The sequence below is a fragment of the Pinus tabuliformis genome, chromosome 4_2 (assembly GCF_031772625.1).
Source record: "Pinus tabuliformis cultivar Carrire ecotype Pingquan chromosome 4_2, CPIR1, whole genome shotgun sequence".
NCBI lineage: Eukaryota > Viridiplantae > Streptophyta > Pinopsida > Pinales > Pinaceae > Pinus > Pinus tabuliformis.
In genome coordinates, this window is record NC_142304.1 from 243,089,995 (window position 1) to 243,117,484 (window position 27,490).

Below are 27,490 nucleotides of genomic sequence, written 5' to 3' on the forward strand. Positions count from 1 at the left end.
TGACTTTTTTAGCTAATAAAAATATAGAAGTTAAATTATTAAAATACCAATTTTATATTCAAAATAGAATGAATTATTATATAATTTATATTATAAGATTGTTTTGATAACTACAAGTTTATTAATTATATTATTTATTTTAAATAAACGTTAATATTTTTTTTAATTATTTTAAAAAATAATTTAAATTAATATCAAAATTTTTAACCATAATAAATATAAATATTTTTTTGTTTATTATTTAGTTAATTATGACGTTTATGACTAATAAAAATATAGAAACTAAATTATTAAAATATCGATTTTATTTTTAAAATACTAATACTAAAATATTTCTAAAATCATACACAGAAGTACAAAATTTGAACTTGTTGAAAATGGAAATAGGAAGAGTAAGAAAGTGGAATATTTTAACTGTTTGGATTCGGAGCAAAATCGACGGTATAGTAGGTAAAAGATACCCACCCTGCACATTCTATTAACGAAGAAGGAACTTCAGTAATCCATATTGGAAGCGAATATGCCCATGCAGAGTAGAACATGAAGTCTCTCTGCTTGTAAAACACGGGAAGCCTTGCAATGGTCATCGCGATTCCAGTAATTCCGTTGAACATATTCATGATCAGGCCCAAAAATAGAACCCCAAAGTAAATGTTCGGATCGTCCAGATTTCTGTGATGCATATTTGTACGTAAATAAAGGCTCATAGCCAGCATAGCGACTACAGTTATCTGACAAAACAATCAACAAATCTCTTCAGAATTAAGAAATAGAGACTAAAAAATTCTAATGTATTTTAATTGAAGAACATTATTTATTTTCCAATGCCAATTTTTATCACCTGAACAAATTTGAATATATATATCAAGGCATTCCTCCTCAGGAGTAAAACCTGTGTATCATGTAGCTTAAATAGGTTAATTTAACCGAGAAAGAAATGTAACTGGCAAGAAATTCACTACAACCTCACAAGAAATAATAAGATTTACATGCTAAAATCCTGACAGTGTCAAGGAAACATCCGCGGGGCAAGGGATTGGAATCTCTATTCAATCAATAAATGATTCTACATACATTAGTTCGGGCATGCATCGATTTTATATATGGGCCTCCGTTAGCTGATTTGATATGAAACCAACTTGTCAATAACTAATAAAATTTACCCAAATTTACATTAATTAGTTGTCAACTACCAACAAACTCCAGCTTGACAACAATTTTCCTAATCCCTTGCCCATGCCCATTCATTATTTTTTTGCAAGCCAAGAGAAGCCAAGCACCATGGCAGCTTCTCTACTGTAACTAGCTTTGTGAATATGTCTGCACAACTCTCTCACATATGGACCTTTTGAAGAGCTACTTTTCCGCCATCGATCACATGTCTCAGAAAATGATACCTTATATCAATGTGCTTGGCCCTCCTGTGATAAGCAGGATTTTTATCCAAGTGAATAGCACTTTGACTATCAAAAAGTACATTCACTTTCTCAGGTGTCCTTCCAATCTAATCAAGTAGACCCATTAACCAAATTGCTTCTTTACTGGCATCTAAAGCAGCTATATATTCTACTTCGGTAGTGGACAATGCAACTGTTTCTGGAAGCTTTGACATCCAACTAATTGCTCCACCTGGAAGAGTAAAGACATAACATGTAGTAGATCTTTTTTTGTCCAAATCACGTGCATAATCAACATCTACATATCCGTAGATTGATCCTTCACTACCATTAAAGACGATGCAATGGTCACTTGTGCCTCTTAAATATCAAAGCACCCATTTCACTACTCCCCAATGTTCTTCACCTGAATTTGACATGAACCTGCTAACAACTCCAACTACATGTGAAACATCAGGTCTTGTAGATACCATCGCATACATTAAGTTGCCTACAACATTTGCATATGGTACATGAGACATATACTATTTTTTTCATCAGTTCTAGGACTCAAAACCGAAGAAAGCTTAAAATGTGAAGCTAACGGAACCTTAACAGGTTTCACATTGTTCATACCAAACTTTTCAAGTAATTTCTCCACATACTTATGTTGTGATAACCAAAGCTTACCATTTTTCCTATCTCTGTGTATCTCCATGCCCAAGATATGTTTTGTTGCTCCAAGATCCTTCATATCAACTGTCCTATAAAGCTGAGCCTTTAACCTGTTGATCTCTTCCATGCTTTCGCTTGCAATAAGCATATCATCAACATAAAAAGCTATGATAATAAATATTCCATTGAAACTCTTGAAGTATACACAATGATCATACTCACTTCTTATAAATTTCTGGCTCACCATGAAGGAATCAAACTTCTTGTACCATTGTCTGGGACACTGCCTCAGACCATATAATGATTTCCTAAGCTTGCAAACTAATCTTCTGCTGCGGCCTTGTACAAAACCTTGTGGTAGTTCCATATATTACTCTTCATTTAAATCACCAAGTACAAAAGTTGTTTTGACATCTAACTATTCTAACTCAAGGTTAAGTAATGTAGTTAGTGCCAACACAGTACGAATAGAAACAATTTTTACAATTGTTGAAGAAATCTAATGAAAGTCGATACCTTCAACCTGAGAATACCCTTTTGCTACCAGTCTTGCCTTATACCTTTCGATACTTCCATCAACTTTTTGTTTCAGTTTGAAGACCCATTTTCATCCAACAACACTTATCCCTTCAGGAAGTTCTACAAGATCCCAGGTATTGTTCTTGGCTAAGGAATCCATTTCTTCTTCCATAGCCATTTTCCATTTTTCGCTATCTATATCATCTACTGCTTCCTAATAACAAGAAGGTTCCCCATCCTCAGTAATCAAAGCAAAAGAAGAAGCAGAATCTTCATACCTTTTGAGAGTTTTTCTTTCCCCTTGTAGACCTTCTTAGAGTGTCTGGTTGCTGAACTGATTTAGAAACTTGAACTCGTTCAGAAACTTCAACAGTTTCCTTTGTATCTTCAACACCTTCTTCTCTAGAAGCTCCTTCCTTTCTTCTGTCACCAAAAAATATAGCCTCCAACTGAACTTGTTGATTTGGTGATACCTATTCCTGTTCAATTATTTCAACATTTAATTTTAAAAAAGAAGATTCATCAAATGTTACATCTCTACTAATGACTATCTCTGCGATGTAGGATCCCACAATTTGTATCCTTTCAGTGCATAGTCATACCCAAGAAAGACATAACATTTCAATTTTGGATCTAATTCTGAATGCTAATTTTTAGGAGTAAGAGAATAAGTATTACAGCCAAATATCCTTAAATGTGAATAATCACAAGACTGACCTGTCCAAACCTCTTCAGTAATTTTACAATTAATTGCTACTAAAGGTGATCTATTAACTAAATAACAAGCAGTGGATACTGCCTCTTCCCACAACGCCTTTTGCAAGTTAGCATTGTTGATCATGCTTCTGGCTCTTTCCATTAAAGTCTAATTCATACGTTCGACAACACCATTTTTCTAAGGAGTATAAACAACAGTTTTGTGTCTAACAATTCCCTCATCCTTACAGTATTGTTCAAATTCTATTGAAGTGAATTCACCACCATTGTCGTTTCTTAAACATTTAATTGATTTTCCTGTTCTTTTTTGTACCATTACTTTAAATTGTTTAAAGACATTAAATACATCAGCTTTCTTTTTTAGCATAAAGACGCAAACTTTATGGGAGAAATCATCAATAAATGTTAAAAAATATAGAGAACCTCCATATGATACAATAGGAGATGGTCCCCATAGATCAAAATGAATATAGTCTAAAATATCTTTACTATTATGATTTCCAGTTTTAAATATTTGTTTACACTGTTTCCCATACACACAATGTTTACAGAAATCCAACTTCAAAGATTTCAAATCGTGAAGGGATTTATGTTTCATCAGTATCTGAAGATCTTTCTCGCTCATGTGACCCAATTGTTGATGCCATAGGCGAGTACCTGCTTCTTCTTTTTCGGACAGAATCGTTGCTTCACTGATTTGAGTACTTCTTTTAAGTCTATAAAGATTTCTGACCTTTTCTGCTTTCATAACAACTAGGGCGCCTTTGACGACTTTCGGCACGCCATTATGACGTGTAAACTTATAACCATCTGAATCCAACACTATCAAAGAAATCAAATTTTTCTTCAAGTCAATTACATGTCTAATACTAGTTAATGTTCTAATTGTGTTATCATACATTTTAATCCTTATATTTCCCATCCCAACAGTCTAACATGATACATTATTACCCATAAACACAGAACTACCATTTACATTTTCATATGAAGTAAACCAATTTCAGTGTGGACACATGTGATGAGAAGCACCAAAGTCTAACAGCCAGCTTTCAACACCCTCAGAGACATTACATGAAGTTTCATCTATCATACATAATTCTTCAGCATATAAAACTCTGTCTATCATACCCGAATCAACTTTATTTGCTTCCTTTTTTGAGTTATCAGACTCTTGTCATTTCCAACAGTCTTTCTTCAGGTGTCCAATTTTATTGTAGTGCCAACATTTTAGCTTACACTTCTTTCCCTTTGATTTAGACCTAGAAGACCCCCTCGTTTTTTCTCATCTTTCCTTTGACTGTTCTCTAGCTATCATGGATTCTGATGCAGCTACTCATTACTAGTTTCCTTCATACTTCTTCATACAACAGAGCTCCCACAACTGATTCAAATTTCAAAGAATCAGTGGTGCTCAAGCTGATTGAAGTACGAAGTGATCCCATGATTCAGGCAGAGAACACAACAAGGTTATAGCTGTGTCTTCTTGAATTTTAACATCCATATCTATAAATTGACATATAAGTGTATTAAAAACACTCAAATGTTCTGCAACTTTTGAACCCTACTTCATTCAAAGACTATATAGTTGTCTTTTTAGATAAATTTTATTGGTTAACGACTTTGTGATATATAGTTTTTCTTGTTTTTCCCATAAACCTGAAGCTGTACTCTTTTCAACAATGTTGAAGAGAACTTCATCTGCCAGGCATAACTTGATGGTACTGGGAGCTCGGGCATCCATGTCCCCTCAGTTTGAATCATTCATGCTTACAGGTTTCTTATTTTCCCCGTCCAATGCCTTGTGCAACCCTTGTTACACCAGTGAATCCCTAACTTTCAGTTTCCAAAGGGCAAAATTGCTCTTGTTGGTGAATTTCTCCACCTCGAATTTTGCATTCGACATCTTGGCCAATTTTTTCCTCCTAGGGTTTCAGTCTTTCAACTAGGGTTTATTTTCTTTTGTTTCCCTTTCTTAAAAAAAAATCCCCTATTTTTTAAACAAAGAAACCCTTCAACAAATTAAATAAAAAAAAATCTTTCCTTCAAATTAATGAAAATCCTTTGTTCTTCTTTCCTTCAAATTTTAATGAAAAACCCTTTGGTTTTCTTTCCTCCAAATTTGAACAAATCCCTTTGTTTTTCTTTCTCCAAATTTGAACAAAATTCTACAAAAAAATTCTCTCAAATTATTAAAAAAAAGAAAAATACCCGAAACCATATCTGTTGATCGAATTCCTCTAGCGACAAGCAAGCCAGGCTCTGACAACACACAGAGGCAACACACTTCCTTGTAGGCTCTGGCACAGTCCATTCAGAGACAACCCGCACACTTCCTGGTACCACACACTTCAAGGATTCTTCCTCACTGCTCCAGCATGCAGATATTTCAGAGACTCTTGCACACAAAGGTATTCTCCACCACATAGCCCTCCAAGCTAGTGGTTTCAACGACTCTTGCATGCAGACATATTCTCCAGCACGCAGCCCTCCAAGCTAGCAATAGCTCCACGATTTCTTCCTCACACAGAGGATAGAGGGTTTGGTCTTCTTGCAGATGGCTCTGATCTTCACCTCTAGTCCAACGTAGATTTCTCTAGTCCACGCAGAGAGCAGATGGCTCTGGTCTTCACATGTAGATTCCTTGCATACTGTTGCAGACTCCTCCTCGTTCCACGCTTCCAAGCTCCTCCTCCTCAGCCTTTGGCAATATAAAGCAGAGTGATCTTGATGAGGTTATCGTCTTTTAAAACACAACACTAACAGCCCCGATGCAACACTCACAGCTCTGATTTCTCCAAGACCTTCAACTCAACTAACCTAGCTCTGATACCATTTGTAGTTTAAATAGGTTAATTTAACCAAGAAATAAATGCAACTGACAGGAAACTGAATGCAACCTCACAAGAAATAACAGGATTAATGTGCTAAAACATTGACAGAGTGTCAAGGAAACATCCACGGGGCAAGGGATTGGAATCTCTATTCAATCCATAAATGATTTTACATACATTATTTCGGGCATTCATTAATTTTATATATGAGCCTCCGTTACATAATTGTTGATTCGGTATGAAACCAATTTGTCAATAACTTTAATACAATTTACCCAAATTTACATTAATTAGTTGTCAACTGCCAACATATCAAAGCATGCTTTAAGAAGCTTTGCTTTGCTTAAACCGTATTTTTCTATAGAAAGAGTGGCAGGATGGCATTTACTGTTATCATATGGAACTGTCATTTATGTTTTTAAATTGGCCCCGACCTAAAAAGACAGAAATGCTTCTGCAACATCCTTCACTGACACATAGTGGTATGCCATTGTGATGTCTAGCATTGTTCTTGGTCTTTACGTGAAGTCACCTATACCGAAAAAAGAATATTGTTGTTCCAGATTTTATAAGTTGCATAGTGTTCAACTTTTTTAATGAATATTGAAGATGCACATCCATTTTACAGTGAAACAAAAAATATTAAATTGATGCATGGAATTTTTTTTTATCGTTTTTCTCTTAAAAGTATACATACTATATCTTTTATAAATTTGAGTTTAACTGGATTAACATTTGCACCAAATGTTGTAAAGGAAATCTTCTAAATAGGTAGCATATGATAAAACAATACAGATGAAGAGTGATGTGAAATGTTATGCAATGTCAATGTCGCCCAATTTGACTAGGGTAACATTTTATAATTGGGATTTCTATCTTCTATCTTTCTTTTAGCAGATAAACATTTAAATGAAAGATTAAAAAATTTAGATATGTGAATGATTGAAAATTGGAATTGTAAATGTTAACTTATACTACTGTTAAATTAATCTATTAAAGTTGCCAATTATTTCCCTATATTCTTGGGATAATACCTGAAATCTAGGTTCCCTTGGTTCATGTTGTTTTTTTCTAATCTATGTTTTGAAAGAGACAAGAGGAAAATTTTTGTTTTATGGTTAAAAATTCTTATTTAATTGCTTTAAAAGTCATGGAAAAATTGATAAAAACTCTTACAAGTTGCTATTTATCTTTTAAAGATTTTTGAAGCAATAAAAACACATCTAATGGATAATCTATGATTGTGATTCTGTTATTGTAAATCTCCCTTGAATAATAAGAATAGATATTATCATTTCCCATTGATCTTTCCCTTAAAAGGAGGTTTTTACCACATAAAACACTATGTTAATTTTTGTATTTGATTATTCTACTCTCTTGATTATTTGATATTATTTTCTGCATTTAAATTTTTTTTGTAGGTTACGGTTTTGGTGTTAAACTCAACAAGTGGTACCAGAGCTTTTGGGAAAATATTGTGCTAATGGCGAAGATGTAGAGTGAAAAGTTTGAAATCGAAAAGTTCAATGGGAACAATAGCTTTGAGCTATGGAAGGTTAAGATGCGAGATAAGCTTGTGCAATAAGGTGTGGCAAAGACATTGTTGGGCACGACAAAGCAATCTATGGACATGGATGCTGAAGACTAGGAGGACATGGATGCAAGCGCCATCATTTTTATTCATCTATGCTTTTCAGGTGATGTGTTGTTTAACATCATTAGAAAGAAAATAACTGGAAGTTTATGGACCCGGCTAGAAAGCCTTTATATGACAAATTCCTTGAAAAATAGAGTCTACATGAAGCGACAATTATAAAGTTTGTGGATGAAGGAAGGTACAAAGATCTCTGATCATTTGAATTCTTTCACTACTCTTTTATGTGAGTTGTCTATTATAGATGTAAATCTCAAAGGGGAAGTTAAGGAAATTACACTATTGGGTTCACTTCTTGAGTCTCGGGAACATTTTGTAACCTCTATCAGCTTTAGTTCTACCAATACCATTGATTTTGATGTTGTTGTAGGAGGTTTTTTGTATGAGGAAACTCAGTGGAAATATATATTTAAAACCTCAACACCAGAAGCAATGGTTTCGAAAGGTCCATCAAAGTTAGAAGATCGGAAATTGAGAGACACATCAATATCGAAATGAAGAGGCCAGAAGAGTCAATTAAAGTTTTGGTACTGTAACAAATCAAGGCATCTTAAGAAATATTGTTTGAAAAGAAAGGAACAAGATGCTAAAAAGGATTCTACAAAGGAAGCTAATTGATTTGAAACTAGTGTAGGAATTGTTGATGAGCTATTGTCTACTTCTATTGTTTCTCAACATCTTCATAATTGGTTGCTTGATTCTAGTGGTTTCCAACATATGTTTCTTCATATGAATTGGTTCTCTTCATACCAATTTATTGATGATACTATGGTTTTCATGGGTAATGATATTACCTACAAAACTATTTGGATTGGTAGTATCAAGATTAAAATGTATGATGATATTGTTAGAATGTTAATAGAGGTGAGGCATGTGCTTTACCTTAGAAATAACTTAATATCTCTGGGAGTGTTAGCTTATGCTGGTTATAAATGTATATTTCAAGGTGGAGCTATGAAGGTGATGAAAGGAATCTTGGTAACCATGAACGATAAAGTGTTTGGGAACCTTTATAAGCATGAAGGAAGGACAAAAACAGATCATGCAACAATAACATCTAAAGGTTCAAGTGACTCTACTTGTTTATGGATCAATGCTTGGGTCATATAAGTGACAAAGGGTTGGAGGTATTGATTCATCATAAGTTACTTCTAAGCTTGAGATATCTTAATTTCAATTTTTGTGAGCATTGTATTTATGGGAAGCAATCTAGGCAGAAATTAAAAATAGGAAAAAATGTAAGTAAAGTTATCCTTAATTACATCCATTTTGATCTCTGCGGACCATCTCCTTAAGTCTATTTTGGAGGATCTTCATATTTTGTAACATTTAAAGATGATTACTATAGAAAGGTGTGGATCTATTTACTAGAAAGGAAAGCTAACGTATTTGATGCTTTAAAGTAGTATAGAGATTTGGTTGAAAAGACTACTAGTTGTTTAATTAAATGTTTTAGAACTAACAATGGAACCGAGTTTACTTCAAAGGAATTCAAAAAATTTTGCAAGGAATCTAGGATCGAAAGACATAAAACCACAATTTATACGTCTTAGCAAAATGGTGTTGTTGAATGCATGAATATGACTCCTCTAGAGAGAGCAAGGAGTATACTCAGTGATGCTAAGTTGCAGAAGGAATTGTTGGTAGAAGAAATTCTTATAGTGTGTTATCTAGTAAATCGGTCACCATCAATTACAATTAATTGTAATATTATAGAAGAGGTATTGACAGGTCAAGCTTATGATTATTCAAATCTTAAAGTTTTTTATTGTGATGCCTATGCTCTTATTGCAAAGAATCACCATTGTAAGTAAGATCTAAAATGATAAAGACTAATATTTTTTGGATATGGTGATGGACTTAAGGGTTATACGTTGTGGGATCCAAATACCCACAAAATCATCATTAACAAAGATGCCATATTTGATGAATCGCCACTCATAAAATCAGATGTAGATGTTGAAATGAAATTGGAAAAATTACTTCAACAAGTTTAATTGGAAACTCAATCATCTTCAAGGGAGGAGGATCATGGAGAAACTCCGACAAAACAAGATGAGGATACAAAAAATTCTCAAGAGAAAGAGGAAATACCACAACAAATTTTACAAATATCAACAGAGATCAGATCTTTTCCTAAAAGGTATGTTGATTTTGCTATATTTGTTGCTTTGATTTCTAATGATGGAGAAACTAGTTGTTATCAGAAATCAATGGAAGTATATAATAATGATAAATGGAAAGTAGGAATGAAAGAGGAAATGTATGCATTACAAAGAAATAAGACATGGGATCTAGTGGAACTTCCTAAGGATAGAAATCTTTTCGATTGCAAGTGGGTTTACAAATTGAAGAAACAAGTTTATATATTGTTCAAAAGTCAAAGCAAGACTAGTTCCAAAAGGATATTCTCAAAAGAATGGTATTGATTTCCATGAGAGTTTTTCACCAGTTGTTAAGCTTGTTTCAATTCAAGTTGTGTTATCATTACTTGCATTACTTGATGTAGAGTTAGAGCGACTAGATGTTAAAACAACATTCTTACATGGATATTTGGATGAGGATATATATATTGAACAACTAGAATGGTTTTTTGAAAATCACAACAAGAGGTTTGTTTGAAAACTCAAGAAGTCATTTTATGGCCTTAACCATTTCCCTGGGAAATGGTACAAAACGTTTGATTCCTTCATGATGAGCTAAAATTTTACCAGAAGTGAGAATTATCATTGTGTTTAATTTCAAAAGTTGGAAGATGGAATATTAATTATTTTGGTGTTATATGTTGATGATATACTTGTAGCAAGCAAAATTATGGTTCATATCAATAGGTTAAAGGCTCAGTTGGCTTGGAATTTCCAAAAGAAGGATTTTGGAGTAGAAAAATAAATCTTGGACATGGAGATACATAGATACAAGAAATATTGTAAGTTGTGGTTATCACAATAGAAGTATGTGGAGAAAAATACTTCTAAGATTTTGCATGAATAATATGAAACCTATTCAAATCCATTTAGCTTCCCATTTCAATATTTCTTTAGGTTTGTTTCCTATTAATGATGTAGGAAATGAGTAATGTCTAATGTACCATATTCAAATTAACTAGGATGCTTAATGTATTCGATGATTAACACAAGAACAGGTATTTCACATGATATCGGTGTTCTCAGTAGATACATGGAAAATATAGGTAAAGAGCATTGAGCAAAAATGAAATGGGTGATTTGGTGTCTTAGGGAAATAAGTAATTATTGTGTCACCTATAATGGTTGTAGTTATTTATTATGTAGTTATGTCAATTCATATTTTGCAGGTGACTTGGAAAATAGGAGATCCGCTTCTAGATATGCCTTTACTCTTACAAGAAGAGCTGTTAATTGGATGTCGAAGCTTAAGAACATAGTTCCTTTATCCACTACTCAGTCAGAATACATAGTTGTCTCACATGCTTGCTAAGAGGAAATTTCGTTAAAAGGTTTGCTAGGTGAGTTTGGAAGGATGCAGGACAAGGTGAATGTATTTTTTGATAATGAAAGTGTTACTCATCTGGAAAGTAATCCAAATTATCATAGTAATATAAAAACATATACCTATTAAATACCATTTAGTAAGAAAGGTTATTGATGAAAGTGGAGTGGTGGCTCTAGAAAAAAGTCGATACAAAGAAAAATTGTGCACACATGTTCACATAACCAGTTTTGTTAGAGAAGTGGAAATGGTGCCTAGCTTCTTTTGGATTATAGGGAAGGTGATGAATATTTTGGGCATGATATATCAGGTAAATTTTTGTCATGGTGGAGATTTTCAGAAGTTGCCAACTATTTCCCTATATTCTTGGGATAATAGTTAAAATCATTTCCTTATGTTTGGGGTTATTTTCTAATGTTTGTTTTGAAAAAAAATTACAAAAGGAAATTTTTTGTCTTCTGTAAAACTCTTCTTCTGTAACTTCTTTAAAACCTATGGACAAATTAAAAAAAAAAATATGACAGGTTTCTATTTATCCATGTAATCCTGTAGAGGAAATAAGAACACATAAAACAAATGGAGAGTGGGTTGAATGGTTGGAAAATGTATGTATGTGAATTGGTAATTGTAAATGGTTGGAAAATGTATTTATGTGAATTCGTAATTGTAAATCTCCCTTGAATAATAAAAATACTGATTAACATTTACTCGTGGATGTTTCCCTCACAAGGAGGGTTTTACCACATAAAACATTGTGTCAATTTTGTGTTCAAGATTATTCTGATATCTTGTTTATTTTACATTATTTTTTGCAACTAAAATTGATTTGCAAGTTATTCTTTTGCTGCTCAACTCAACATAATATCCAAACTTGAACTCAGAAAATATTCTTATATGTATTTACAAACACAACTCTAGTTTTAAAAACAAATGGACAAATCATCAACAATTTATTTTTTTCCTCATGCTTTTGGAACTAATTTTGGAAGTAGGAGCTACATTCTCACTTAGAAGCAATGAAAAATATGATCCATATACATTTTATAAATCTATAAAGTTGAAAAAAAAACTAGCACTTCTAGGTGTTGTGCAAGTGACCAATGTATAAAAATAACTTTTAAAACACTTACGTACCACTTAAAACCATGCTTCTTGGAACTATACATCTATGGTATCATTATTATACACATTTGAATCTCAAGCCCAAAATATCATATCTACTTTGTTCCTAATGAATGCAACCCTAATGTACACATTATAAAATTGTTAGTGTCAAACAATTATCTTCAAACACTACTTTCTCAGTGTTAATGAAATTTAAGATGTGGTGGTGCATTTGAATCTTTTTGGACTATGTACATGGTTATGAATATGAAACGAACAATAACATTCAATTTATGTATAACACATTGCATTAATGAGGGTCCGTCTAACGTTAGCCAAATTTAGAAAGAAGTTGATTTCAACAAGTGGGGATCATGAGTCTGTATAAATGGTTATTTTGAAGCCACGTGATTCTATAAATATCACCCACATGAAATCATCTATGTCATAATTGGTCGTAAATACACTTAACACTAAATAAATGTGGATGTGGGGAGAGGTGACACTAAAATTCAATAGAAAGGTTCAATAATGTGATTCAAACTTTATCTAAGAGATCTCATAATTAATTTATGATTTGGATGTCTTTGTTATTGTCTTACACAATATCGCTACCAAATTAAATATCCTAATTAAGATTAGTAAATATATACTAAATATTCTATAATGTTTTTCATATATATATATGAGAGAGAGAAATTAGATTACAATAATTTAAAAGCAAATAACAATATTCTTATTATAAAAACATTTTCTAACAAATTTATACAACAACATATTCAATAAACCACACAAAAATAATGTGGATGCAATACCTTTTGTGAAAATAATATATCTCATTTTTATGATATTTTCGAGTAGTTTCCACCACCCCCATATGCTAACATATGCAATCAACAACATAAAATTTAAGTTGATAAGTGGACACAATACCTTGTGTGTCAACGAAATACATGCAAATTTCTTTAAATTTTCTAATAGTTGGCCACCTCCCCTAGTAGAATGCATTTGTCACAGAAAATCACTATCATTCCACCTACTAATCATGTGTAATTTGTTCAACTATATTGTCCTTGGAACCCACTACATTTACTATTTTATTTGTGCAATTATAATGTCCCATTAGGTTTACAATGTTATTTGTGCAACCATAATGTCCACTAGAACCCACTATATTTATAACACGTTTCAGTCTTTGATCATAATAAAAAAAAATGGAATTAATCAAGATGTATTCAATGCCTTCAGTAAAAAACTAATTGAGAATATTATTTTTTCTGAGTTCATTTCATTGGTTTAACATCTCCAATATGGATTTTCCAAGTTCTTTTTGGTTCCGATAAGCTACAATATCTCGCTTATATCAAAATATAAAGAGTCTGGCTACTTCAATCTAAATGAAAGTAAAAATAAATTATTTTTAATTTCACATAAGCAATATAAGTACCTAAAAATCTAAAAAATATGAGTTTATATTTTAGAAAATGTTTAATTTCTCGTTAAAAAAAAAAATAACATTTTGTTTAGTATATGCAAATATAAAATGGATTTAATTCTGATGAAGCAAAAGATTCCATACTAGATCAAAAATTAAAATGATCAACAACAATGTAATTTTTTCTTTATTACACATATTGGAATTTATTTGACAAGTTAAAGGGATTGAAAGGAGATCATCTATTGCTCTTTCTCAAATATGGAAGCATAATTATAGGAAATGACCTCTTACAATTTTCAAATTTTACGACAACTTAATTGCTTCCTCAATATCATGAATAGTGAGTTCTCTGCAAAGAAAGAGATCACATCTTCATCCTAGACCAATAAACCTCACTCTTTGAGTACTAGGGGCAAGAGCCTCTTTGGTATGTTCGGTTAATTATGAGTACACCATGTTTCTCAAAACAACAACCTTGAGAAACAATGAAAAATATCAATTTACACTTTACAAACATATCTCAACCAATTGATACCCCAACCAAAGTAGAAAGTTATAAAGTCCAAACCTGATCCAGATTTAAATAGGAACACAAAAAATTACAGAGATAACCATCAACACAAAGATGCATCGGAAATAATACTTATATCTAAGAAGAGATGTGGTGGCTAAATGCCTCTGAACTGTGTCACAATGAGGCTCGAAGGCCTATTTATTGTTGAGAACCAATGGAAAACCCTTAACATCCCAAAACCTAACCCTAGAAGATGAAACACCTAACTGTGGGCCCCGTTTTGGATAAGTTGGTATATCAGCTTCGAGGGTTCGTAACTTTGGCACCTGATCTTCTTTTGACGCGTACTGTAGCTCGTTAGAAAGATCTATCCAAGCACTACAACCTTGGGAAGAGAAACATCGGTCCATTGACCCATGTTGCTCCAATATTTCCAAAATAACGTCGTTTAGGGCCTCAAAACTGTTGCGGAAGTTCAGGACCCGAAAAAATGCTAAAATAGTAAATTGTGCAACAAATAAGGAAACTGAAAAACTGAAAGAGACAATTGTGAGGGTCCAAGTGGGATAGGTGGGTGGCCACCAACATCCACTTGGATCTTTCCTCCCCCCTTAGGAAGCAATGGTCCCCATTTGATTGAGTTCCTCCCTCTGTTGAACTTGGTCCCTAGTGAGCTGTTCTGCAATCTCGAATGTTTCCAGTAATCGTGAGAAGCATGGTCGAGGGAGGACACATTGAACACTTGGTGCAGGTGAAGGAGTGGGGGAATGCTATGCTCCAAAGCATTGTTTCCCACAAACTTGGTAATGCTATAAGGACCATGTCGGAGTGGTTTGAGCTTTTGATGGGCTCTTGTAAGGTGTTCTTTCTACATATGTATCCAAACTTTGTCACCCACCTGAAACTTGTGTGGTGCCCCGGTGGGTGAGGAGAAGTTTTTCTTGTGTTCTTTCATGACCGTATCCCTCTGTTGTTGCTACTATGTGGAGGAACCCTTCGCAAGGGTCATGGATGTGATGACAATCTTCCCCTTACTTTGGGAATGAACTAGACAAAATATGAATTTCCTAGTCTGGGAGACAATCTTGCTGCATTTATTAGTAGAGATCAAAGAGGTGGTGGTAGGTGGTGCTACCTCCGGTATCCTGTATAATGAAATTCCCACAATAATAATAAAAGTGCGAGGCCTTAACTCATACATAGCATGTCACCTCCACAATTTTTTTTGGGAAATTTTAGTGTTCTTGGATAAACACCTAACCCTCTAGACTAGTAGCTTAATCTAGAAACAATGGTAAAAAGAATTCTATACCTTTTCTATAAACAATAGATAAAATAAGAGAACATAGAACCTACTTGTAGCTTCCACTTGTCTGTTATCTCCCTTGATTGATTTTGTCGCTCCTTCCCGTACTTAAGCCGCTTGAGAAGTACCTGCACATAGAAAGAAACAAAAACCCATCAAAGCATATGATAATGATCTATTAATTAAACATAGCACGGAACCAAGTACATGCTAAGCATATGAAAGCATCAAAATACAATAGAAACAAATGGAAAAAGCTTTGAACACTTTATTAGTGAAAGGAAGAGTTACAACCCTATTTCCCTGATTTAGCATCACTCCTCCAGTCCAATCCCATCCTTTCCTCACAATAAGCAACACACTTTGACATCATTACAATACTTGCAATTAACTCAGAACTCATGCCAACAGTATCTCCCTAGAACTCAATAATTTCCAGCCCCTTGATCACTTAGATGAGTGGTCTCTTTATAGGTGAATGAAGGAAGTTATGCCATGAATGGTGACAATGAATGCCTTCCTAAATTTAAAAATCAGTTCCATGGAAGAAGGGATAAGGGGATTGATGTTCCTTGACTCCCTTCCCCATCGAAATGCGACCTCAAAGGAGTGGATAGTCTTGAGAAACTTCTAGAGGCATCCAATAGATAAGGAATCTTGAAAAAGTCACGGAAGTTCGCTCAAATTCGCCCAACGCAAGCCAAAGTGGGACCAAGTGCACTGCATAGCATCTTGACAATGTATGGTTTGCATTGCAGTGCACCCTAATGAAGACCTACCTACATTGATCTTCTTAGAGGAAGTTCATGAATTTTTTCAATGATGGAACTTCTTGGGAAGTGAGGCATTCTGATGCTTAACTTCTTTAGGGCATGTAACAATTGCATTAGGGGTTGATGGGCACTAATAGTATCGATATGTAAGTTGGGGTTAATGTGCCCAAATGGATCTGTAACAGTATGGCTGCCTAAATAGTACATCAAAAACATCTAGAGGTGAAACATCAAACAATACCTCATCCACGAAGGGTTTGATGTTGTAGGGAAGGCGACACTTCTGGCGAACTCAAAGATCTTGTCCTTAGTGAAGCCACTGGATACTGTACGGCTGCGGGTGTGGTGTGGTCGGTAGGCCCAACCGCTTCACGACCTCTGCTGAAATGAGGTTCTTCTTGCTCCCACTATCAACAGTGAATTGTAGTAGTGAACCCTTCACCCACATTTGTGAGTGGAAAAGGCACTCTCCCTTCTCTGGGTCCGGGCTCATTCTTCTGGATCTTAGCAGTGGCAACAGTAACACCGGGCTCCGCATCAATGATCTTCTTCCATTTTCCATTCCCCTTGTCGGGTTCTGACTCAGGGTCGGAACATGCATCTGATTTTGAAGCCTTCAACTAAGCCAGTAGTGATTGCTTGGTCAGACACTCACTTGTGTTGTGAGTGGGGATCTTGTGGAGCTCACACCACTTTCCTGTGTCCTTCTTCGACTTCATGGTGTTGTTATTTTCTTGCGGCTTCAATAGGTTGTCTTAGGTCACCCCGCCTTGGCTTTGTCCTTTGGTCTTTGGATTTGCAGATCCAAAGTCTCACTTCTTTTGTTTCAACTTCTGCTCGATTGGGACAACGTATTGGTACATCTTGCCGAGTGATGAGATGTTCAGGAACTCCATCTCTTCCTAGATGTACTTGTGTAGGCAGCCATGGTATTTTAGTACCAAATACAGCTCAGAGTCCTTGATACCCAACTGTGTGTGAAGGGTATGAAATTTTTTGTGAACTCTCGAACATCTTGGTCCCTTCCCTGCCACAGTGTGGTCCATTTGACGTATTTGTCCTCATAGATTTTGACAGGGTAGTACTACTCCTTGATGGCATCCCGGAATGAATTCCAAGTTTGTGCGGCTGAAAATAGTGAGCCTATACTTTCATCCTTCTACTCGCAGTAGGTTTCCCAACAGTCCTTGACGTGGGGTGATGCTTTGAGAAGAGCGAAAATTATCTTTTCCCGACTAGAAAAATCATGAACAGAAAAATAACCCTCTAGCATATTTAACCATTTATCTACAACACCTGCATCTATCTGACCCTCGAATATGGTTATTTCAAAATTAACTTGTACCTTAAATGGTGTTGCATTTCCAGAGTAGTTATTGGAAGCCGATGCATCGCCTCTAGGTAGCCGCTGAAGGCTCTGGGCAAAGTTATCCATCATCGCGTTCCTTTATCGCTCGAGGGCCTCTTCGAGCAAGATTTTGATAGGATCTCTTGAATCCTCATCTTTCTTCTCATCCGGCATTGGAGGCTGTCGGGATTTGTGAGGCTAGTCTTGTAAAGGTTCGACCAGTTCAAGCCCTAACTTCTTATATCCCAATCTCGTTGGGGACATGCAAAGAAAAACAAAGAAAAAGTAAATTGCTTTGCTACCCTTGATCCAGATTTAAATAGGAATGCAAAAAATTACAGAGATACCCATAAACACAAAGATGCAATGGAAATAATACTTCATTTCATTAATGTAAAATACTGAAATATGCTTACAAACAGAAATGGAAATAAACCGGCTAGAGCAATGGTAGCTTATCTCTGAGAAGAGATGTGGTGGATACATTCCTCTAAACTATGTTACAAGGAGGCTCGAAGACCTATTTATTTTTGAGAAATAATGGAAAACCCTTAACATCCCAAAACCTAACCCTAGAAGATGAAACGCCAAATTATGGGCCCCGTTTTGGGTAAGTTAATACATCAACTTCCTGGGGTCATAACTTTGGCACCCGATCTTCGTTTGACGCATACCCTAGCTCGTTAGAAAGACCTATCCGAGCACTACAACTTTGGGAAGAGAAACATCAACCCATGGACCTATGTTGCTCCCATATTTCCCAAAAAACATCATTTAGGGCTTCAAAATGACTCCGCAAGTTCAGGACCCAAGAAACTCCTAAAAATAGAAAATTGTGCTACAAATAAGGAAACTAAAAGATTGAAAGAGACATTTGTTGGGTTCCAGGTGGGATAGCTGGGTGGTCAGAAACATCCACCTGGATCAAAGCTTTGGTCAACAACATAATCCATCTTCCATGTGTAGACATCTATATTTTGCAGTGTTTAGCAGCCTCTTTTGCAACAAAATCCAGTGAATGAATTTCAATGTTTAAACAAGATAATCTATAAAACATGTATTTGATGAATTTTAAACATGGGCTTGAAAACTAACCCTTGACACACTTTGATTTATGCATGTTTGTGTCTAGAGGATGGTGTGTTTCTCACTCTTTCCTTACAATGCATGGTTCCAACTGTAAACTTTCCTCTAGCTTTATTAGTACCAATAGTATATTATGTTATCACTATCATTCCAATGTTCCAAACAATTCGTAACCACAGTGCCGAATGAGGTCCACTAACCATAGTTAATCTCTCACTAGAAAATGAACATAAAAATTTGTTAGGTTCAGTAGCTTTCAAATACAATTACCTAGATTTCTGGTGAAACAATAATAATATAATCCCTAATTCCCATCTCTTCGTTTTTCATATAAATTAAAAACTAGAAACCCTAAATACCATTGTTGTTATCAAGTAGAAATATTAAGACTCTGCAATTCAAAAACCCAAAGATTACAATTTGTCTTCAAAGCCTTGATTTTTATTGAATTAAGGCACTGGTTGGAAATTCTTTATGCTAATGGATGCAACTAATCTCTGACTAGAATATGAAGAGAAGATATGTCAAATTTCCCAAAAAAAAACTAATCTCTGACCTTATCAAATACTTCAGCACATTGGAGCAGTAGTCTACTTGCTGGCCTTCCCACCAACTTCAAAGATCCATCGAGTCTTCCATGTATCATGCCTCAAGAAAGTGGTGGGGAACAATTGCAGAATTCAATCGAGTCTCCCTGAATTGCATGAGGAAAGTTCAATCTGGATCCAACATAAACAAGTCCTTGATACTCGTGAAAGACATCTATGCAACCACATGATCAAGGAAGTCCTCGTCAAGTGGAAAGCTACCTCTCAAGAAGATGGGACTTGGGAACCACCACTATTCTTTAGCAGTTTCCACAGCTTCAACCTTTGAGGACAAGGTTGTTTTTGATGGGGGACGGCATGTTATGGTCCAACCCTAACCCCTTTATTTATGTAATAAACACAATAGGGTCGATTCATAGCCATAGTTAGTTAAAGAGTCAATAAATCCTGTATTAATAATTGTAAGTGGTTGAAGCACATTTAAGAAAGGGGCCACAGTTAGTTGCAAATAGACCATAATTAATAAATAAATTTGTTAACCCATGTTATGGAATGGAGCACTAGTCATAGTTAGAAGGAAAGCATCATCGAGCCTTATTCTGTAATCGAGCTCTTCTCTGCTAGAGGTTTCCCTCTCGAAGAGGCAAGTGAACATTGTTTTTATCTCTGAATAATAAAATACTTGCTTTTCTTCTCATTTTATTAAGTGTTTTGGGTTAAGTGTTTTGGGTTGTATTTCTTCTCATATTTGGTATTCTAGAATTTATCGCATCTTAAGAGCATAACAACATTTATGTGTTTCTTGCGCTTCCTTTAAAAGTTCATCTTTACTATAAACCTTAATCAAAGAACTATACACCACAAAGTTCACTGGAAAACCAACATCTTGGATTATTTTAAGGTAAGGAACAAATTATCCACACATCTAGCTGCAACAAATGCATTTATTAAGGAACCATAAACAAGGACATTTTTCTCTACACCTCCTTCAACAATATTTTCAAACATCTTCTCTAGCATTGTAGCTCGATCTAATCTTCCATAGTTGGCAATAAGCTCGATCTAATCTTCCATAGTTGGCAATAACAACACAAAATGATGAACAATTAGACACAAAACCTGTATCCTACATTTTAGTAATAAAATGTTTTGTTTCATCTAGAAGTACAGAAATTGCAAGTTTTTGCATGATAGAGGCATATGTACATCTGTCAGGAAAAACCCCTCGAACATTCATTATTTCAAATAACTTCGGCTACACCCTTTCAAGCTCTTGAGAAGTAGAAAGTAGGGAAACCACATCCATTATGTGTTGTATTTCAACGACTTTAATCTTAGACTGCCATTCCTCATCTTTCTCCTTCGCAACTTCCTTAGAAGCTTGTTGTAATGCGAGGGTTTGAGCCTTTCTATTCTCTATAATTTTCAAGGCCCTTTTTTTTTAGGAATCCTCAAACTTTGCAGCACTTTCTTCAGTGAGGTTTTTGGCCTCTTCCTGGTGTCGCAATGCTTGAGCCTTTGCAGTCTCAATAATTACTCCTTAATATTTTGGCTTCCTTAACTCTTCCCAAGCTTGGGCTAGCTATTATCTCACACAAATACTTTTCAGTAAGTTAGACCTTTCTACAGTTTGAGATGGAATTTTGTTTTTGTTAAATTTATTCTAAAAACAACTCTGTAGCTTATAGCATAAATTTGTTTTCAGATGAAATTTACTAGCAACATTGTGAAAACGATCATATTCACTTTGTGATTTTATTTATTTATTTTATTTCATTATTTAATGTGGTAGCAATTCAAATGCTTCCCTATGCAATGACTAAAACGAAGTATTGGGTGTTCAGATTTTACAATAGTAAGAGCTTCTATCATTACCTTCTGTTTGTAGCTTTTGAGAAGTTTCTAATGCTAAAATGAAGATTCAATGTTGTTAGGTTCATTCTTTGATATATGCCTTTGTTTGGAACACAATTAGGTTTTTGGACAAAGCAACAATAATGGTGCAAACTTCTTCTGAACATAACACTAATCATATCAATGGATGGATTAATCCAAATCCATGGAGAGTTTGTGTTGTAGCTCAAGTAAAACAAACCAAGCTTATATTGAGAATGGTTTCTATCTGGTTATCTTGCAAACTACCATGGATAAAAGCATGGATTCCCATTTTCAGAACCCATCATATTCTCTTCTAGCATTTTCTACCATTGTTGCACTCATTTTCATAGTTATCTATGACTCTTTAATTTTACTACTAGCGAAAAAATCAAGATGCAATGATCCTGGAATAACCGTTTTACAAAGGATCAGAATTCGCTCTCCGTTCTCTGCATGGTGACCGTAACTCTAGTAGAAAAGAAGGGAACCCATGTAGCAAGTACCCATAGCTTGCTTGACACCCCAAGGTAGTAATCCCTCTCAGCGTCTTCTAGTTAGTTCCTCAGTTTTGTTTGCTTTGAGTAGCAGATGTGTTTACATTGGTAAGGCTGTAGGAATATTTATGTCATAAGGTCCCTAACAACATGGGAAGCTTGGGAATTTCCTTTTATATGACTGCTATGGGTGTTGGTAGTTTTCTTAGCAGTATAATCATCACCATAGTTGACAGAGTGAGAAATTTAAGAGAACATCCAGGATGGATTGTGAATAATCTAAATAGATCACATTTAGATTATTTTTAATGGATTTTATCTCTTGCTATGATCCCAGTCTTGATCCCAGTCTTGCTATTGATCCCAGTCATTTACTATAGTTACTTTTTGGCAAGGTTGAAAGATGATTATTGGAGATTTTGGTTAAATGATTGAAAAATAAAAGAGAAGAGTAGTCTAATTGAGCCTTCAATTGGCAGGTTATTCTGTAATATGAAGAAGCGCGGAGACGTGAACGTCCCACCTCTTAATCAACACTTTGATTGGACATTGATTGAATAGTTTCAGCATGTCTACATTGCAAAACCCTATGCCATATAGTCTACAATATACAGTCTTTCAAAGGTGCTTAAAATAATAGTGCTTGTTGTTTTCCTCTAAGCATTTACGAGTTTTATTTTTGGTCGAACTTCTTGAAATTTATTTCATGTGGTCGATATGTTCATGTGATACACTTCTACCTTTTGTGTTGTATTTTCTTGATTACATGTTCTAGTTGAATGGCTTCGAGTGTGATTTCAGGTTCTGAGCTACAATACTAATTCAAAAGCTCTAATAAGTCTACGGTCTAAATACTGGATTTGTTTTTCTTTTCTTACTGTATCCACTGCATGCATCTTCTACATAACTCAATGTTTGTATCAAACATTGCGGCATGGTGCAAGTACAGATAAATGCCACATACGTAGTCAAAATAAAGAGGTCTGATATGTTTTCAAACTCCTGTCACAAACTCACAACGCTCACTGAGAAACATTAACCAAAGATCTAATATTGAATATACCTATTCAAGTTGAGCGAATACACTTCGCCTCGTTGTTTTTTTAGTCATTATCAATTCTGCATCAATTTGGAACTAGAATATACCAATGTGTGAGTCGCTAAGAAATATCTAGAAGACAAATATGCCATTTTTTTTCAGTACTTAAAAGATACGGGCATTCCTTAAAAAGAATACCTTTTTAAGAGAATGTTATCTAGCAATATCAATCTTAGAGGGAAAATACATTTCGAGGGATAGGCGACACCGTCATGATGGGACAAAAATAGGAGCAACACTTCAGCCAAAGATACCAATATGGGGCCTCAGATTTGGCAAAGAAAGTAGCATTGCACGAGGTATAATGGCCACAGGGGACCTCATGATAGGCATCGACACCACACTTTCAGGGCTCATAACACCTCAGTTAAGGGGTTTCTGCGATGGATGCATACATCCGAAGCCTTCCAAGGCTCAGTCTAATTCAATTCACACCTTAAAACGCAATGGAGAAATTTAGGCCAATAAAACCATTCTGGGCACAAAATTTTCAAATGTACATATAAATGAAATCCAGAAGCCCAAAAAAACCTACGAGAACTAGAAATCCAATAGACCTATTAGAACTGTGAGAAGTTGATTTGTTGCAAAAGTTTAAAAAATAAATTGGTGGGCAGTTGAAATATTACCTCTACGTATGAATCTTGACATAATAATTTCAGAATTGTCAACAAAATCTTGCGTGTCGATTTCCACTTCCTTCGTTCCCTTGTCGACAGAAATATCCTTGGTAGAACAATGTCAAGGATCTGCCCCCATTTCGTTGAAGATACAAACCTACAACGTCCCAGAACAGTTCGACTTAATTGTTGAGAATAGTTCGACTTAATTGTTGAGGACCGAAAGAGTGTGGAACCGTCCCCAAATGTAGTCTCGTCACAACGATGTTTCCGAGAAAGCATTCTGTAAAAATATCGTTAGAAATAAAGTTAATCTCTTTCAACGGCCTTGTCCGTGACATATCCTGTATTCAAAAACCATAAAACTTCAAACACGATACTCCAACAAGCTCGCAAACACTGTGCGCGGACTTTCTTTCAAAAACTAAAAAAGATAAAAGAAGAAACATACACAAATGAAGCTTATCAACTATTGAAGCTTTCATGGAAAGAAGTTATGCTTGATAGGTCATGAAGATGTCGAGAGAGTCAGGATTGTAAGAACATGCATTCTTTCCATTGTAAGGCTTTGAGATACTAGCTCATAGTTTAGTTCACGGGGTGGGATCCAATTTCGCAAGAATCAGTTATGGTTGGTGCCATAAATCAAGAATCAGTCGACAATGAAAGCAGTGAGTTCTAACTATAGAAAAACATTGAAATTTTTAACAATAAATCTAACGATGCAAAGTGGTATACAATGAAAGCTAACGAAATTCTTCCAAAAAACCGTCCAAAAAAACGTCTACGTTAAAATATATTAAAAAAAACACAAACCCTGAATTACTCAACTTATTCAAATTATATAAAATTTGAATATAAACTCTAAAGGCCATACTTCCAATAATTTCACTGAAAACATATCCTCATAAATATTTCATTAAAATAACTCAACGGACCCATAATCCACACGTTGCATTACTAGTTTTTTGAAGTATTTAAACAAAGTAAAGTTTACGGATAACGAAGTGATTTTCATAAATCCTCATTATAAAAGTAGGGTTTTAAATTTTAGTTATGTACGGGTTAATGTAACAGATTTATATCGTTTTTATTTTGAAAATTATAAATTTAAAAATAATTTGACCATTAATATAAATATGGAATTAAAAAAGTAAAATATTCTGATAATGACAAATAATTTTTTAATATTCATTTAAATTACAAATAAAATGGGGATAGCACTTGACGACCTGCTCTAGTAAATATGGTTGCTTAATGGGGATCGTAGGTTGTGTTTTGATTTTAAAACAGTTTTGGTCTACTTCACAATGAGTTTTTGGTAACTTTAGTTTTCTATTATTAATATGTGTATTTCTTTTTTGTCTTCCCAATTAAACATCTAGTAGGAAGGAAACCAATGGTGTCTGGGTGAAGCTATGCTCTTCACCATATAATTTTTCATTAAATTAATAAAAATTGGTGACTTAAAAAAAATTATTTTAAAGAGAATGCTTTTCACCGTGGAATTAAAAATATTCCGCGAAAGTCTAACGTTATGACAAAATAATATTAAAAACACATAACAAAGAAATTTAGCAAAAAAAATAATATTCTGACTTGTTGAAAATAATAAAAACTACAATCGCTCTGTCATGAAGAACACTCCCAAGGGCAGAAGACGATAAAAATATTTCTCGAATTGTAGAAAGATACGTTAAAAATGATTCGACATAAAGATGGATTGCATCTGAGTAGGGAAGTCAAAAGCAATGACTTGAAAAATACGTTTAATTTTTCGAGAGAAAGGATGATTTAGTTACTCGTTAAAAGAATTAATTAGATACATATTAAAGATATTTAATGTAATCGATGGTCGAGTACATTTTATGGATAGTTGGAACGTTAGAGAGCCTACCTCTTGCAAGAAATCTGCGACGCCTTTCCTCTCGGGGCATTGAAATCCCATGCTTTGGAAGAATTGCAGAACATATTGGCGGGGTCCTTGGTACAGGATATAACCTTATGACAGAAGAATTACATCGTCGAAGAGGTCGTAGGTTTCAGGGGCAGTTTGCAGAAGAGAAATGACCATTGTCGCCCTAATTATATGAATGCACTTGGAGAAGTATCGGACAATCTCAAATGTGGTAGAGCTGTCCAACCTCGTTAAAATTTCATTCATCAGAAAAGCTTTGGTACCCTCCACCATCATCTTGTAAATCTGTTAGAAAATCTGCACAAATGAATCTAACTAGTAAAGGTTGAACACACAATTTTGCAGAGGAAAAACACTAAAAGAATCGAAAAAACAAAAGGAATGATTAATTCGGAAAATAGGTTACAATGCTCATGATATAGCATTATTGGGTGAATATCCCAAGGTAATGCGACTTAGTGGTGATCAATGAGAGGATTCAACACCTAAAACAAGTTCCGGAGAGAACTAACCAGTTGCGGAGTGAAAGAAGGAGCAAATCAGGGTGTAAATCATGCAGAAAAACTAGCGAGTTGTGGAGTAAAAGGAGGAGCAAATTAGGGAGTAAATCATGCAGAAAGGATCTTGCATGTAGTCCCATGCTCTAACTAAGTGTCAGCATGTGCCATTAATGAAGGTCCTAAGTGTGTAGTATCTCCAACACCACCCCCCCCAAACACCACTATGGGGAAAAACAAAAAATGGGCACTAGCAACTAAGGCCAAAGGTCACCCAAAATACACTGCAACTTGTACTAAAATTGAGGAAAGAGGAAAAACATCGTGGGAACCCCCCCCGCCTCCAAAATACAATGTAATCAAAAGAAAAGAGGAAGATAAGGTAGTTGCTAAGAAACTATGTCCTTCACTCCAAGACGATCACGCAAAGATTGAAACTTCTGCTCAGTGAATGTCTTGGTGAAGATGTCTACAGTCTGTTCTTCTGAAGGACAGAATTGAAAATCAATGACCCGATCATGTACTAAGTCTTTGATGTAGTGCATATGGATCTCTATGTGCTTCGTCCATTGTCGTTGTACTAGATCCATGCAAAATTTGAGAGTGCTTTGCTTATGACACTAGATGACAATGGGCTGGTGGAAGTGGACGCCCAACTCAGTGAGGAAATGTTCTAGCCACAGAGCCTCAATGGTGATGTTGATTACTTCTCTGTACTTGGGCTCAGCTGAAGACAGAGCAATAGCAGCCTTCTTCTTGCTCGACCAACAGATAGGGCCAGACTGTAGACTAAGCGAATATCCGGAGGTGGACTTGAAATCAATGTTGTCGCTCACCTAATCAAAATCTGTGAAGCCAAGGAGATTCAATGCAGTGCCTACTGCTTAGTGAATCCCGAAGGAGATGGTGCCCTGCACATATTAGGGGATGTGCTTGGCAGCATTCCAGTGTAGCTCATGTGACTCCTTTATGTATCTGGAAACTGCCCCTACTAAATATGAGAGATCTGGTCTGGAGTGGTTGAGGTACAATAAGCTCCTCTCTAGCTATCGATAGAGAGTACTGTCAACTAATGGAGCATCACCTCCATCCTCAAGGGAGATCCTAGACAGAAAAGGAGTTAGTACTCGCTTGCAGTCAGTCATGTGAAATCTCCCGAGGATATCCCGTGCATACTTAGCCTAAGAGAGTTTGATGCCTGTGGCATCCTGGCTGATCTCAAGACCAAGAAATAAGTGTAATGGACCCATTTCCATCATCAAGAACCTATCATGCAAGGCCCTCTTGACTGCAGCAATGGCTGGAGCCGAGCTGCCGGTGATCAGGAGATCACCCACATACAAAACTAAGATAAGAAGAGAATCATGCGTCCTGAGCATGTAAACATTCGGATAAGACTTACATCTTTCGAAGTTTTGTGATAAGAGAAAAGAATCCATCTTAGTATACCAAGCTCTCGGGGCCTGCTTAAGGTTGTACAGAGATTTCTTCAGTCTCCAGACCAAAGATGAATCCTGAATGAAACCATGTGGTTGCTCCATGTAGATCTCCTCAGATAGGTCCCCATGAAGAAAGGCATTCTTCACATCAATCTGATGTACTTCCCATCCCTGGGCAACTGCAATGG

General features: G+C 35.3%; 1 pseudogene; it reads right to left on the minus strand.

Annotated features, from left to right (window-relative positions):
• Positions 1-410: 410 nt before the first annotated feature.
• The window catches only part of LOC149168939 (ABC transporter G family member 39-like), a 280,633-nt pseudogene continuing 253,553 nt past the window's right edge, over positions 411-27,490 (minus strand).